The sequence below is a fragment of the Symphalangus syndactylus genome, chromosome 18 (assembly GCF_028878055.3).
Source record: "Symphalangus syndactylus isolate Jambi chromosome 18, NHGRI_mSymSyn1-v2.1_pri, whole genome shotgun sequence".
NCBI lineage: Eukaryota > Metazoa > Chordata > Mammalia > Primates > Hylobatidae > Symphalangus > Symphalangus syndactylus.
Window position 1 is genome coordinate 19410402 of NC_072440.2, and position 10429 is coordinate 19420830.

A 10429-nucleotide genomic window follows, 5' to 3' on the forward strand; every position below is an offset into this window, starting at 1 on the left:
CATAGGTGGTGAAGCGGGAATATGAGACTAGGTTGGAAAAGAGGAAAAGCAGGTAAATCTTCTAGAAAGAACTCTAGGTCTCGGAGTCTGCAGATTTAGATTTCAATTAGAGAATCATGATCTCAGAATTGGAGAGAACTTTACAGTTCATTCAGTACAACAACCCATTAGATTATTATTACTGGTTTTGTTCTGTTTTTTTGAGACAGAGTCTCGCTCTGTCGCCCAGGCTGGAGTGCAGTGTGTGATCTCGGCTCACCGCAACCTCTGCCTCCCAGGTTCCTCTCCTGCCTCAGCTTCCTGAGTAGATGGGATTACAGGCATGCGCCACCATACCTGGCTAATTTTTTGTATTTTTGGTAGAGATAGGGTTTTGCCACGTAGGCCAGGCTGGTCTCGAACTCCCACCCTCAAGTGATCTGCCCGCCTTAGCCTCCCAAAGTGCTAGGATGACAGGCATCAGTCACCACACCCGGCCATATTATTGTTATTTTTAATACACACAGGGTCTTGCTCTGTCACCCAGGCTGGAATGCAGTGGCACTATTCCAGCTCACTATAACCTCAAACTGTTGGGCTCAATCCTCTCACCCCAGTCTCCCAAGTAGCTAGGACTACAGGCACACACCATTATGCCTGGCTAATTTTTCTTATTTTTTTGTAGAGATGCTGGTCTTGCTATGTTGCCCAGGGTAGTCTCAAACTCTTGGCCTCAAGCGATCATCCTGCCTCAGCCTCCCAAAGCAGTGGAATTACAGGCATGAGCCACCACACCCAGTCCCCCTTAGATTACTAAACCCATATTACTCCTCCCAGGTGACCATCTTGTCTTGGCTTGAACTATTTAGTGGATGTATCTATCTCCACATACCAAGACAGTCTGTCACCTGTGGATAGCCCTGCCTTACGCTTTAACATGGGCAGAAATCTGCTAGTAATATCTACTCTTTGGTCTTTTTAGGGGTACTTTGTATTCTACATACTTCAGACATTTGAAGATACCCACATCTTCTCCAAGATTTCTCTCTTCTTCAGGTTAAAGTTAGCTGATTATTTTAACTTTTTTTTTTTTTTTTTTTTTGAGACAGGGTCTTCCTCTGTTGCCCAGGCTGGAGTGCAGTGGCACGATCACAGCTCACTACAGCCTTGACCTCCCAAGCTCAAGTGATCTTCCCACCTCAGCCTCCCAAGTAGTTGGGACTACAGGCACATGCCACCATGCCCAGCTATTAATAATTTTTTACGTTTTTTTTGTAAAGACAGGTTCCCACTATGTTGCCCAGGCTGGTCTCAAACTCCTTAGCCCAATGGATCCGCCTGCCTTGGCCTCCCAGAGTGCTGAGATTACAGGCATGAGCCACACCAGGCCTATTTTAACTCTTAACATGACATGATCTCATGCCATGTAAAAGTTAAGGGTGTCTCAGCTGCAAGACACCAAAACTGACTTTGGGCAACTTAAGTTATGAAAGACAGGAATGTATTGGAAGGATATGTAGTAGGACATAAAACCGAGGAAAAGCTGAAGACTCAGCTCGTTGAAAACAATAGTAGCTCTAGTGCCCAGATATTAGGAATTAGCCTGTGGTTGTGATGAAGGAGCTGCAACTGTTTATTGAACTTTTGTTACTGTGTCATTCAACCTAAGATTCAGATTAAAGGAGGAAAGCATCTATTTGCCTAACATCTGTTGGCCTGACATGGGCCATGTGTCTACCACCTAGTTCGTCAGGGATGAACTGTTCTCCAAAGCAAAATTGAGCGTTACCCCCAGAAGAACCTGGATTGGATGCTGGACAGGCCAAAACAACTTATGTCTACTAAATTTTCTCAAAATATGATGCTTCAAATTCCACATGATCTAGATATGGAGGAGCAACACCAGGGCACTGTCTGCACACATGCTGCATGACTGGGAAAGTGACCAAATACGTGCCTGTTTCCTGCCAGACAGTGATGATCACAAACATATTTGGTTGTTCCTATGACAATCAAAGAAAACGTGTGCAAAATGCTTTGTAAACTCGAAGCTAACTGTAGTACTTAATATGGTAAATGCTTGTCACAGCCATTTTATATAGATTTTAATCTTCAAAACTACTCTATTTCTTGATTATATGCTAAATTAAACAACAACAAAAAAAACTATGAAGGTGGAGATTATGAGCGTAAACTCTAGAGTCAGACTAAGTTCTAATCCTGACTCCACTCCACCAATCTTCAGCAAATTACTGTTTCTGTCACTGTTGTCTCACCTGTAAATGGCATAATACTAGCAATACATAGGGTTGATGTGAGGATTGTGAGTTAATACAAATAAAATTCTTAGAACTGTGACTGGTATATATAGCAAACACCTAATACACATTGGCTATTATTATGAATAGCACTAATTATTCCATTTTTGCAGGTGAGAGAAATGAGGCATCAGACAGATAACTTGTAAGTTCTCAAAGTTTACAATGGTAAAGCCAGGCCGGGTGCAGTGGCATGCACCTGTAATCACAGCAACTCATGAGACTAAGGCAGGAGGACCTCTTGAGCCCAGGAGTTTGAGGTTTCAGTGAGCTATGATCATGCCACTGCACTCCAACCTGGGCAATAGAGCAAGACCCTGTCAATCAATCAATCAAGCAAGCAAGCAGGCAAGCAAGGAAGCAAGCAGTAGAGCCAGAAGTTGAACTTCATTGTTGGTGCTCCTGACTACCATACTGTTTCAAAAGACAAAAAAAAAAAAGGTGGTAATTGGACTTTAACCCTATCCTCAAGTCACATAATTAAGGATATTTACAAACGAAACTCAAACACGAGAGGGAAAAGGGAAATGATCTGTTGTTTCGTATCTTTTTTTTTTTTCCAGTTTTTTGAGACAGGGTCTCCCTCTGTCACCTAGGCTGGAGTGTGTGGTGTGTGGTGTGATCACAGCTCATTACAGCTTCAATCTCCTGAGCTCAAGTGATCCTCTTGCCTCAGCCTCCTGAGTAGGTGGGACCACAAGCACACACCACCATAGCTAGTTAATTTTTAGAAATTTTTTTATAGAGGCAGGGTCTCACCATGTTGCCCAGGCTGGTCTTGACCTCCTGGGCTCCAGTGATCCTTCCACCTCGGCCTCCCAAAGTGCTGGGATTACAGGCATAAGCCCAGCCTGTTTCATGTGTTTAGAATGTTAGCTTGCAGGCTAACTAGATATCTAGTGAAGGGTGAGAAAAGTCACATCATTTTGTTGTAGTGAAAAAAAAAATTGTCTTAATTGGAAATTATACCCTTTCCAAGAATAAGATTTTTGACACTGAATTGGGGGTGTCAATCTCTTTTTTTTTTTTTTGAGACAGAGTTTCGCTCTTGTCACCCAGGCTAGAGTACAATGACACGATCTCGGCTCACTGCAACCTATGCCTCTCAGGTTCAAGTGATTCTCCCGCCTCAGCCTCCTGAGTAGCTGGGATTACAGGTGCCTGCCACCCCACCCAGCTAATTTTTGTATTTTTAGTAGAGGCAGGGTTTTACCATGTTGTCCAGGCTAGTCTCAAACTCTTGACCTCAGGTGATCCACCTACCTCAGCCTCCCAAAGCACTGGGATTACAGGCGTGAGCCACCACGACCGGCCTATCGATCTAATTTCTGATATCAGTTACTCTTGTTGATAAAGCTGTTTAATTATTCCAAAGAAGTTAACCTCCCAAAACAATTTACATCATTAGTAGAGAGAAAAAAAAATACAAAACATGTATCACACTTAGAAAAAGCAGAAATATGTTTATAACTGCAAAAGAGGCATATATTAGAAGAGACAGTTAATAGTTAACTGTGCCTACTGAAAAGAGGTGAATGTATCTCTCCTCATGTATAAATGGTGAGCATAAATTAGTAAGCCTAAATTTTCAAAAAGAGGAGGTGATTATATATGTAGCATTCAAACAATGGTGCTGTCAAAATCAGTTCATAAGCCACACTGAAAACCTAGCCTTGTTATTTCAGTCATATGCTACTACTGGTAGTACTAGTACCATGTGTTTGAGACAAGGTCTCATTCTCTTCCCCAGGCTGGAGTGCAGTGGTACAAACATGGCTCACTGCAACCTCGACCTCCTGAGCTGAGCCCAAGCAATCCTCCTGCCTCAGCCTCTCGAGTAGCTGGGACCACAGGCGCACATCACCATGACTGGCGATTTTATGTTTTTGGTCAAGATGGCGTTTCGCCATGTTGCCCAGACCAGTCTTGAACTCCTGGGCTCAAGCGATCCTCTACCTTGGCCTCCCAAAGTGGTGGGATTACAGGCGTGAGCCACCATGCTGGGCCCCATTCAACAGATATTTATTGCTCACCTACCACTGTTCTAGGAGACGGGGGTGAGGTGGCGAACAACACAAAGCCCCTACTTTCATAGAGCTTACATTGCAGGAAAGTATTACAAAGAAATTGTGGCTCAGTTACCAGATGTGTCAGACTCTAAAGCCTATACCATATCTTTCAACCATGTCATCTCTCAGTGGATACAGCTTTTCCCTAAAAGTATATGCCTAAGCATGCAGTCTTGACACTACAGTCTAGACCAATTTAAGCTTTCTCTCTGTTGGCAGTCTAGTGACATCTTCGCAATAAAGTGTTCCTTCTCCAACTCTCAAAGTATAAAAACCTCCCTATTGGCCAGGCACAGTGGCTGACACCTGTAATCCCAGCACTTTGGAAGGCCGAGGCCAGCAGATCACGAGGTCAGATCGAGACCATCCTGGCTAACACGGTGAAACTCTGTCTCTACTAAAAAAAAATACAAAAAATTAGCCGGGCATGGTGGCGGGTGCCTGTAGTCCCAGCTGCTTGGGAGGCTGAGGCAGGAGAATGGCGTAAATAAACCTGGGAGGCGGAGCTTGCAGTGAGCCGAGATCACGTCACTGCACTCCAGCCTGGGCAACAGAGGGAGACTCCATCTCAAAATAAATAAATAAATAAATAAATAAATATAAAAATAAAATAAACCACCCTATCAGGCCAGGTGTGGTGGCTCACGCCTGTAATCCCAGCACTTTGGAAGGCCTAGGAGGGCGGACCACGAGGTCAAGAGATGGAGACCATCCTGGCCAACATGGTGAAACCTTGTCTTTACTAAAAATACAAAAATTAACCAGGTGTGTTGGCGCACGCCTGCAGTCCCAGCTACTCGGGAGGCTGAGGCAGGAGAACTGCTTGAACACGGGAGGCGGAGGTTGCAGTGAGCCGAGATTGCCCCACTGCACTCTAGCCTGGCGACAGAGCGAGACTATGTCTCAAAAAAACAAAAACAAAAAACACAACTGCCCTATCAGTGGGAAACATATATTGACATGTATAAACTACCCTCTCTCACTAATCTCTAAACTACCTGAGGGCAAGATCCATGTCTTAGCCATCTTTATAAGTCTAGAAGATGATATACACAGTAGATATTCAATAAATTGTTGAGAGGAATTCATGACAGTAGTTTCAACAGAGTTGAGGGTAGAAGTCAGACTGCAATGAATGAAGGAGTAAATGGAAGAAAAGAACGTAGAGTCCGCTTCTTAAGGACAAGTCTAGAAAGGAAAAGCAGGACAAATGGTAGTAATTTGAAGGGAAATATGATCACAGGAAAGTTCCCTATATTAAGAATGAGAAAGACTTGAACACAGTTGTTAAGGTAGTACAGCACAGACAAAAGAGCAGAGTTGAGAGTCAGGGAGACTTAAATTCTGGCCCTGTCACTTACAGTGACCTGTGACAACTACAGTGTCTGGTAAGCAGAAGGCATTCAACAAGTGGTTTCAATGATTATTACTACAGGTAGGAGTGGTGTTCTAACCCCTCCCACATATGTTGTGCTCCAGTCTGGATTCCCTAAGTCTGTGTATAATATGTGATGGCAAAGAAACAGGATCTTTTTTTCTTCTGTAACACTCATTGTGCTATTCCCATTTCGTTGTGACAGTCTGCATGAGCTCATGAATGCCTGCTGTGGAAAATTACTGACGTCACCAGCTGAATAACAGGCTATCTGGAGAGTAAGCAGATGAAACTGATGTTAAATTATCAAATGTACAAGATTTTGGGCTCCTGCCAAAACCTTCATTGAGAACTAAGAAGAGAAAAACTGAAAACACACAGAGCTTTTTTTAAGCTTCTGAGCCAGCAGGCTGTTCCTGCATGGACTCCAGCCACAGAAAGACGGCTGTAAAATAAGAGATGATTATCTCCTCACTTCCCTTCTCAGTGTTTCACCCTAATGTCGGGTTCATTTCTGTGAGGTTCTACCCCAGTTCACTTTTCTATCAACCTGACATGTTTCCAAATTCACGAGGTATGCGTTTTTATATTGAAGCAATTGTTTCTTTACAGCCTTTTAATGTTCTGGTCATGGGTTATGTTAACCTATTACCCATATCTGATCAGTAGATACCTCACCCTCTCCCGTCCCAGACCACACACCTCTACACTTAAAAAGGGACAGGGAGGGCTGGGCGCGGTGGCTCACGCCTGTAATCCCAGCACTTTGGGAGGCCGAGGCGGGCAGATCACAAAGTCAGGAGATCGAGACCTTCCTGGCTAACACGCTGAAACCCCGTCTCTACTAAAAATACAAACAATTAGCCGGGCGTGGTGGCAGGTGCCTGTAGTCCCAGCTACTCGGGAGGCTGAGGCAGGAGAATGGCGTTAACCCGGGAGGCAGAGCTTGCAGTGAGCCGAGATCGGGCCACTGCACTCCAGCCTGGACAACAGAGGGAGAGTCTGTCTCAAAAAAAAAATAATAATAATAAAAATAAAAAGGGACAGGGAGAAGAACTAAAGCTCAGGCTACTATGATAATTAGGGATGAAAAAGCTACATTCACTTAGGATTATCAAAAGCCAGGAAAGATAGCTATAAAATTACAAATTAATCGGGCGTGGAGCAGTGGCTCACGCCTGTAATCCCAGCACTTTGGGAGGCCCGAGACGGGCGGATCACCTGTGGTCAGGAGTTCGAGACCAGTCTGACCAACATGGCGAAAAACCCCGTCTCTACTAAAAATACAAAAATTAGCCGGGCGTGGTGGCGGGCGCCTGTAATCCCAGCTACTCGGGAGGCTGAGGCAGGAGAATCGCTTGAACCCGGGAGGCAGAGCTTGCAGTGAGCCGAGATCCCGCCACTGCACTCCAGCCCGGGCAAGAGCGAAACTCCCGTCTTAAAAAAAAAAAAAAAATAGAAAAGAAAAGAAAAAAAGAATTACAAATTAATCACCAAGAACAGAAATAGTGTAAAACAAAGATGTAATTCAATTGTTTAGAGTGCAGACGTAATTGGAACTAAAAGAGATGAGCAAGAAAAGTGGGAAACATATGTACCTACAAACCTAATCACAAACCTGTCACAAAAACTACGAGTAAACGAGTCGAAGTTGCAAATGCAGTTTTTGTGAATCAGAGTCTGATTTGACTTGAATTTACTAAGAAAGAATAAGAAAGGTGTAGAATATTCTAGGACATCTCTATCCCACCACAAAACAAAAAAGAGCCATCAACCCACCACAAATGTGCAGCGCGAGACTGGAAGACAGGCTAGTCACCCAGTCACTGAAAACAACCTTTGAAACATCTTTATTTTTCTTTCCAAATAAAAAAGAGCCTAGATCAGTAAACTAAGTATGAGAATAATTTTCAAAATTCCAGTCCTAGCCACATCGGGTGATTCTGGCTAACGTATGCCTCAGTTTCCCCCGTGCTAAAATACAAACACACCGGTGTTCCGAATCTCAGCCTGGATCCGAGCCCGAGTTCTGCACCTGGATCTGAATCTTAAAGGGAAAGCCGCAAGTTAAACCTGAGGAGGAGTCTGCAGCTGTCCCGGTGCCAGAGCCAGCCAGGCTTTTTTAAAAAAGCCCCCCGCATCAGGCACGGTTTCTGTAAAACCGCTCCCGGCTGCCAGCGCGGTGGATTCCGGCTCGCGCCCCGAACACCCAAGGTGGCCTCGGCCGTCTAGGGGCGGCCGGCCCGGGGGACGCAGCCGACCTCCCCGCCCCGCCGCTTCCCCGGCCCCCATTCCACCGGCGACGCGAGCAAGGTCGGCCCGGCGGCTCTCCGGCCCGAGGCGGTGCTTTTCTCTCGTGGGCGCCTTCGGCCCATACGTCCCTCGGTCAGACAGTCCGACCACAGCCGCCCCGCAGCCTCAGCCGGAGGGGAAATTGTAGGCGCCGGTGAGTCTCCGCTGACTCCCGCCCCGCACTCACCTGCCGCACGGGCCACCTCAGCGCCAATCCGGGTCGGGTTAGCAGCTTCCCCGCTCGCACCCAGTCAGCGCTCAGCCGCGCCTAAGCGCACGCGTGGCGGGGCGTGGCATGGGCGGCCGCGGGTCATGCTGGGGGCTGTAGTCGTTCCCGCCCACTAGGGGGGGCGCGTCCAGGAGCTTTGCTCCCCCATCCCAAGGCCGGCAGGCATAGCGATGATTTCCTCGTCTGCACCGCAGCCTGAGAAGCTTAGGACAGTATGGTGTGGACCAGCAGTCAGGGTGGGAGATAGACGCTGCCAATAACTTGCTAATTTTTTTTTTTTTTTTGAGATGGAGTCTCGCGGTGTCACCCAGGCTGAAGTGCAGTGGCGCGATCTCGGCTCACTGCAAACTCCACCTCCCAGGTTCAAGCAATTCTCTGCCTCAGCCTCCCAAGTAGCTGGGATTACAGGCGCCCGCCACCTCGCCCAGGTCATTTTTTTTGTATTTTTAGTACAGTATTTTTAGTAGAGACGGGGTTTCACCATGTTGGCCAGGCTGGTCTCGAACTCCTGACCTCAGATGATCTGCCCACTTCGGCCTCCCAAAGTGCTGGGATTACAGGCGTGAGCCACCGCACCAGGCCGGAAAACGAAATTTTCTGAGTACCTTCTGTGTCAGATCCTATGCTGTGCAATTCCCATCTCACCAACCCTCACATCCACCTAGTATTCATATTACCTTTCTAGGGACTCCTAACCCTTGTGCTTCCACTAAAGCTATGTTTACAAACATCAGGCTCTCCTGGTTCTTAAATGAGACTGAGCATCAGCCAGGGAAAGAGGGCATTAAGTGTCCAGGTGTCTGACTTCAGCTGAGCAGACATTTCATCAGTTGTCCCAAGTTCTGCCCAGAACCTGACATCTGGGTAGTTCTGATGCTGGAGTCCGTGTGAATTTAAACCAATCTTAAAGAATACAACAGCCTGGGTTAACATAGTGAGACCCTGTCTCTACAAAAAACAACAAAAAATCAACCAGGTGTGGTTGTGTGTGCCATAGTCCCAGCTACTCAAGAGGCTGAGGTGAGAGGATCGCTTGAGCCCAGGAAATCGAGGCTTAGTGAGCTGTGGTCATGCCACTGCACTCCAGCCTGGGCGACAGAGCAAGATCTTGTCTTTATATATATATATATAATATATAAATAATATATAACATATAACATTATTTATTTATTTATTTATTTATTTATTTATTTGAGACGGAGTCTCGCTCTGTCGCCCAGGCTGGAGTGCAGTGATGCAATCGCGGCTCACTGCAAGCTCTGCCTCCCGGGCTCACGCCATTCTCCTGCCTCAGCCTCACCGAGTAGCTGGGACCACAGGCGCCCGCCACCACGCCCAGCTAATTTTTTGTATTTTTAGTAGAGACGGGGTTTGCACCGTGGTCTCGATCTCCTGACCTCGTGATCTGCTCACCTCGGCCTCCCAAAGTGCTGGGATTACAAGCATGAGCCACCGTGCCCGGCCTAACATATAATTTATATATAACATATATATTATATATAATACATAATATATATTTAATAACATATATAAAATGTACATTTATGTATATATAAAATATACGTTATCTATATTATAATATATAATCTATATTATATATAATGTATGAATGTATATTTTATATATACATTATAATATATAATATAGATAATATAATCTAATTATATTATATAATATAGATTATATTATATATAATAAAATATATAATATATATTATATATAATAAAATATATAATATATATTATATATAATAAAATATATAATATATATTATATAATATATAACACATAATATATCATATATGACGTATATCATATATGATATATATTATGTGTATCATATATAATATATATTACATATATAATGATATATTATAATTACATATAATATATAATTATATATAATATATTATATATTATATATAATTATATATATTATATATGTAATATATAATAGGTTATATATAGATTATCTATATTATATATTTTATATATAATACATATGAATGTCTTTTATATGTATACATAAATGTACATTTAACATATGTTTATATATGTTAAATGTACATTTAACATTATATATGTTTTCCAGTGAACACGCAGACCACCCAATACATCAAATTAAAATGTTACATGGGAAAATCAGATTACAAAGTTGCATACAAGTA

At 44.0% G+C, this 10429-nt stretch overlaps 1 protein-coding gene across 28 annotated transcripts in view; it reads right to left on the minus strand.

Annotated features, from left to right (window-relative positions):
- The window catches only part of SGSM3 (small G protein signaling modulator 3), a 40795-nt gene extending 32414 nt beyond the window's left edge, over positions 1–8381 (minus strand). For 11 of the 28 annotated variants that reach the window (XR_010116987.1, XM_063622925.1, XM_063622914.1 and 8 more), the window contains exon 1: positions 8221–8350. The gene's annotated coding sequence lies outside the window, so the exon portion shown is untranslated. Of the gene's footprint in view, positions 1–8220 lie in introns of all 28 variants that reach the window. The other 17 variants (XM_063622926.1, XM_063622920.1, XM_063622910.1 and 14 more) reach the window with 6 other exon arrangements.
- Between the last annotated feature and the right edge of the window lie 2048 nt (positions 8382–10429).